Genomic DNA, 6,000 nt, shown 5'->3' with positions numbered 1-6,000 from the left:
TGCTCACTGCTTGGTTTATTTAGGCTGCAAAACTGTGCTCATGAAATTTGTCATATACTTGTGATGCTGCTTTTTGACAATTGTATACTTTAAGGTAAAGGATATGACCATTGCCATAAGGTTATGTTCACACCGTTTCTTTAGGAAGGGAAGTTTCAGTGTTATAGACATTTCTACAAAGAAAATGTATGAAGAATGAATTCAAGCAAATAATACACTGTTCCATTAATGTGGTGCTTGCTTTCCACTAATCAAAATTGAAGTGGCAATAATGTGCTGGTGCCGCAAGTTGTATTTTTATGTTCCATATATTTCCAACAGTAACTGAGGTGAGTTGAGACATCCTTTCATACCATGTAATGCAAAGGCTTGTCTAGATCATTCATAAATTTAAATGTCGCCAGAGGTAAAACTTATATTGTCCAATGTCCTTCTTGCATTTCCTACTACATCATCTTGGTCTGTCAAATTGTGTCTTTTTATACATGGCTAGAAGGGAAAATATAATTCACTTATTGATAAAGCTGAAAGTTTTTCAAAGAAAAGGGACAGTCCTTTTGAAAGCCTCACATTCTTCCAAGGGCCACTGAAAGACAGTATCACCATAATGGCCCAGGATTGATTTTTATATATTTCCACCAATGCAAACAAAGCTAGAACACGATGGCTTACCTTTTGTAAAATGGACAATAGACTGCTTTTCATGTGACTTTGCAAAAAAGGTCAGCATTCTAAACATATGCAAATCTAGCACAGCTTGAAGTGACTTCAATCGATGCTTTGGGTGTAACAGAATAGGACAAATATCAAAAATAGGCCTCACTTGGTTTAAAGTAGTGAAGATGAAGAGTGGAGGAAAATACATATTGCTACTGTCATCACACAAATGAAAGGAGCTTTAAGCTGCCCCTTATTCTGCTCTCTGAACTGTAGACTTTCTGGTGCTATGGCTAAGATTACCATGCAATGAGGAGATGTGTCAACAACTTGCAGGCCTGTATCTCAGTGTTTACAACCCAACATTATAAAGCCCGATACCAGCATTGCACTCGGGTGCCCCAGTTCTACCCAAGGGTGAAATTGCCTTTTCATAATTTCCATTATACTTGGTCTTTGAAAAATGGCTCTCATGATCTGCAGTAAGATAGAGGAAGTTATTTTTCTTTCAAAGTGTGTTTTGATGATGTGCTGTTTGGTGGTGCATCTGAGCCCTGGTTTCCAAAATGCTGGTAACAGTACTTTGTTTTTGTGTTTTATTACCAATTTATGTTAGGCGAAAGTGATGAGTGAAAGATTTTATGCGAACAAACCTTTGCTTGGAGAAACCTGAGGCCCATAATCTGCAAAAAAAAACGCACATTGAAGTTCCTACTGAAAAATAAAAAAATAAAAAGAGAAAGAGCATCTGAATGCTTGTTTAAGGCACCAAACTCTTTGGATACCCACTTTGAATGTCATCACACCATTCAATGGCTGCTATCAGAACCACAGGGGGATTGGTCTAAATTAATCAAATTCCCCATAGCAAATAAACACATATTGCATCTCTTATCCAAGACAAATCCGTAAGCAACTCGTAAAATTTTGGGTAGAGAAGAGTACTGTCACCGGTGATAACTGGGTCATTTAAAAAAAAAATTAAAAAAAATAGAAAAATAGAAAACAGACCTTAGAAAGCAATGTGATAATGTAAACATCTGATTAGTGGTTCTGTTGTTTTGGAGGTTAGAGAAGCAATTTTATGGTTCATTCAGTCAAAGCAAATATTGACACAAAATCTTAAATATTATGACTTCTTTAAAAGTACTTTTATGGTTAGACATCAGGGAATTCTTTCTTTGAGCGTTTCCTTCAAGACATTCCCCTGAAGTCTTTTAGTATTAAGGCTCACTAATATAGCTGTCTAAGAAATTTGGCTGGGTGGTAAATAAAACTCCCTGGAAAGGCCATTATAATGATGCTTTACAGGTTATATGATGTTTAAAACTCCTCTAATACATAGCTGAAAGCTTTCAGAATGTCAAGTGCGCATATGTGTCTGTTGCTCTGTGTACTGTCAAGATGTTCAAGCGCCTGAAACACTGTGCTAAGGCAGTTTAAGGGATAGTAGTGTCTGCAAATTTCAGTGCAGCCATATGTTCACATTTTGATTTGGACCACCGGAGGGAGTGCACTATATCAACCAGAAATTTGCTGTAGGTCTGCAGTGAGACAGAGCTGATGCCATATGTGAGAGAGAGAAAACAAGTGATCGAGGTCATGTGGAAGTGTCGTGGAGAACTCTCCATGCCAACTGGTCTCGAGTAATACACAAAAACCAGAAAGCTAATTTTTCATATCTCACGCTGTCCTGAGTTACAGTAAGCCCAAGGATGCTTTTCTATCCTGATAGTTAGGCCAGGTCTGTGAATATGGGATATGGGTTAACTGTCTGGGAAGTGGAAAGAAGGAAGGATCAAGCGGTGGTGGCCCCCCTTTTCATATTCCTGTTGGGAATCCTGTTGCAGTGATCCAGGCAGCCACTATTTAAGTGCCAAGCACGGCCAGTCTTGGTATGAACCCCATAAGTCTACCTCATTTAAAGGGGAACGGGGACTCGTTCACTGGGAATAGTTTAATAATTTAGTATGGCCTTAAACTAATCTATTTCAAGCACCCAGATGGTATTTATATTGAGCAAATGCTCAGATAATTGAATGGAATAATTTACTCACTACTGTTGCTCAGTGTCAGAGAATCCCCATGCTGCACCAGCCCTGGAACAGACATAAAGTGAACCACTAAACCAAATCACTGGTAAAGTGTTTTCAGAAATAAATAAGCTGCTGTGAAATCAAAGGAATTGAAATATCATATTGAATAGCACAGAAATCTGGGCGCAATCAGTCTATAGCTGTGCCCATGTATTTGTCTCTGCCTTTGTAAATGTATTTTGTATTTTGATGGGGTTGGTATGATTTATTAGTCTATATATATTGCAGGGAATCATGTGCATGGCTTTGAGTGTGCTGTGTGTCTATCTTAAGGGTATGATGGGTGTCAAGGAGTGCTAAGGGCCATCTGTCCAGTGCTACCACCTCCTGTGCACATGACTGAACAGCCACCTGGGGAGCTGGAATGGACCGAAGCATGTTGGGAATGAGAAGGCTCTTCTGACCCTGGTATGGGTATGCTTGCATGAGAGAGAGAGACAGAGAGACAGAGAGAAGATATATATAGGGAAGGTAGGAAAAATGAGCTAGGGAGAGAGGAAGTAGATGACACAAGGAGATACACAGACACAGTGATGGAGAGGGAGAACGATGGATAGAGAAAGAGAGGAATACAAAGAGATAGAGAGGGAACGAGCAACTGCTGATTTTTAACAGGCATGTCCCTCCATCTCTGATCAAAGCATCCTATCAGCCTTAAGGGCATCTCCACTGAGTGCCTCCCATAGCTTCTAAAAATTCTCCCCGCCTAGGAAATGATTTTAACACCTCTCTTCTCATAGCCCTCACATACTGTATGTGTCCATTCATTGGACATAGGTCATAAGCAAAGTGACTAAAACATAAATAAAGACCTGTAGGGTTTCCACATGCCTACACTGCCAACAACATAGACACATGGAAAAGCGTGATGAAGCTTTCGTTATTGAATGAAAGATGGTTTGTATTTTGTTGGATTGTCTGTTCTGTCACTCCAGCTCTACTAAAAGTGGAAATATGACATACACATGTCAGGTAATGCTAAACTATGGTAGCTAATACAGTTCCATTCATATCAGATCTCTTGACTCTGCTCCTCATTCTGATGCATGTGGGATAGGACATACTGTAGATATAAATGAACTCAAATGAACTACAATTGTGCATATACAGTATAGTAGCTCCCACATTATAAAAACCATTGTCAGTTGGAGCAGCTCCTAAACATGCCACAACATTTGCATGACTCATTTAAAATATAAATAAATTTGAATGGAACAGTGGCACATTCCCTGATCATGTTTATTCACTTGCCATGTGAATTTCACAGGCTGTTGTGCCCGAGGCTCCACATTGTTCAGCTGACCACTTTGCAGCTGGCTTTGTGATGTCTGAACCTCATAAGGCTTCATGCCACTACTATGCCACTGGGGATGTCCAGCTGCATTTTCTTTCTACTCTGTTTCCATCAGAGATGGGAAATCAAACAATAGTATTCTGTACTGCTCCAAGCCCCAAATTTCCCTGATCTCTGCCTGGGTCGTTGTTCCAGAGCTGTCAACGAGTCTTTGAATCTATCATCAACCTTTGAGGAACCTGCCTCCTGTGTGAACTGTGGGCAATACCACAGGATACTGGGGTCAGGGCAAGGAAACCCCACCAGCCACGTAATCCAGAAGAAATGGATGCTATCATATCCAGGTCCCTCATAAGAATCCAGTTTTCCAAATGCATATCAGTTGTGTGTTCTTAGAAGCAGTTCCAGTACGCGACAAAAGAATCTCTGTGTGACTATTCAGACACAGAGGAAGGTCTCTGGTGCTATATGAAGAGAGAATTATTTATTTATTTTTTATAAATACTGGTACCATGCTCAGTGGGTTTACTTTTTACCCTTTACACACATACTCACTTTTCTTTCTCTGGATAATTGCATTAATGGGCTCAGAGAGAAGCGGAGACAGGAATACAAACGTGAAGCCCAAACTGTGACCAAATTAGTTCACTGAGACAGAGAGATACATAGAGAGACACAGACAGAAAGAGCGAGGGGGACGGGGGGGGGGTCCTTACTGATTTTAGTGTATGGGACATGCTTGGCATTCAAGTGGCTAATGAAAGCATCATTATCAGGAGAGCAAGACAACTGGGCTTTTTAGAATATGCTTGCAGATGACGTAGAATGATGCTGCCTGTCTCCCCTACTTCCCTTTCCTGCCATTAGACCCAGGCTGTCTGGCTGGTTACTATTTTGATTACAGTAATCTTGTACACAGTTTAGCGGTAAATCTTGAACTAGAAATTTTAATTTAGATTATGTTGGAACAGAAGTACTGCTAGGCATTCTGAACGATTCAAAGCTAACAGACCTGGAAAGGATTCCTAACATACCAATTTTGTAGAAAATGTACTTATTACCAGTCACCTTACAACTTTATTTGAGCTACTGCTGATGCAACAGTTCCTACTGTTGCTGTATGTGTGCACTAACTAGCTTCATAGTGATTGGAGGCTGGTTCCCACAACGTAGTTCCCTGAATTTTACGAAAATGACGCAATGTCAACTTAAAACAACTGTGGTTAAGGGCAGGGTTAGGGTTAGGCAAGTAGTGATTCTGGTTAAGCTTAGTAAGAAGTCAGAAATTCATGTAAGCCTATGTAGGGAATGACAAAAACAAGGATGTGTGTGTGTGTGTGTGTGTGTGTGTGTGTGTGTGTGTGTGTGTGTGTGTGTGTCTGTGTGCCTCTGAACCAGTACATCTACAAGGTAAACAATGCTCGTCATTGTATAAACCAGACTGTGCCAGCAAGGAAAGAATGGTGGCATTTGCTCACAGCTCAAGTCATTGGGGATATGTCCACATTCATTAAAAATGACAAAATACTGTTAGCATTTTTAAAAACCATAACTGAATTCATTCTTTATTCCTAACTGTATCTTAACCCTACATAAACTACAAGGTAATGTGCCATTAAGATAAAATATAACCAAGTTAGTTGCTAATTTTAGCCAACCACACTGTAGCTATCATGTAGAGGTTACCTTTGGTAGGAATAAATAATGATGTCATTTGGAAATTTGCAAAATTGTCCTATGTAAATGTTGTGACTAGTGAAAATGTTCTCTTGTTTACATGTCACATACAGAAGGGGCAACAGAGAGAGAGAGACACAAGCAGTGCTTAATGTGTAAATTGTAAGGTCCCAGAATATCACTTGATGATGGGCCCAACATGCCAGTAAGGGGAGAGGAGGTCCTGGAATGACAAAATTTCCCTCAATGTCCAGTGTGCTTGAATATTTTACACAT

The sequence above is a fragment of the Monopterus albus genome, unplaced genomic scaffold (genome assembly GCF_001952655.1).
Source record: "Monopterus albus unplaced genomic scaffold, M_albus_1.0 scaffold106.1, whole genome shotgun sequence".
Classification (NCBI taxonomy): Eukaryota; Metazoa; Chordata; class Actinopteri; order Synbranchiformes; family Synbranchidae; genus Monopterus; species Monopterus albus.
The sequence above is the reverse complement of the archived record's forward strand: the minus strand, read 5'-3'. Positions refer to the sequence as shown.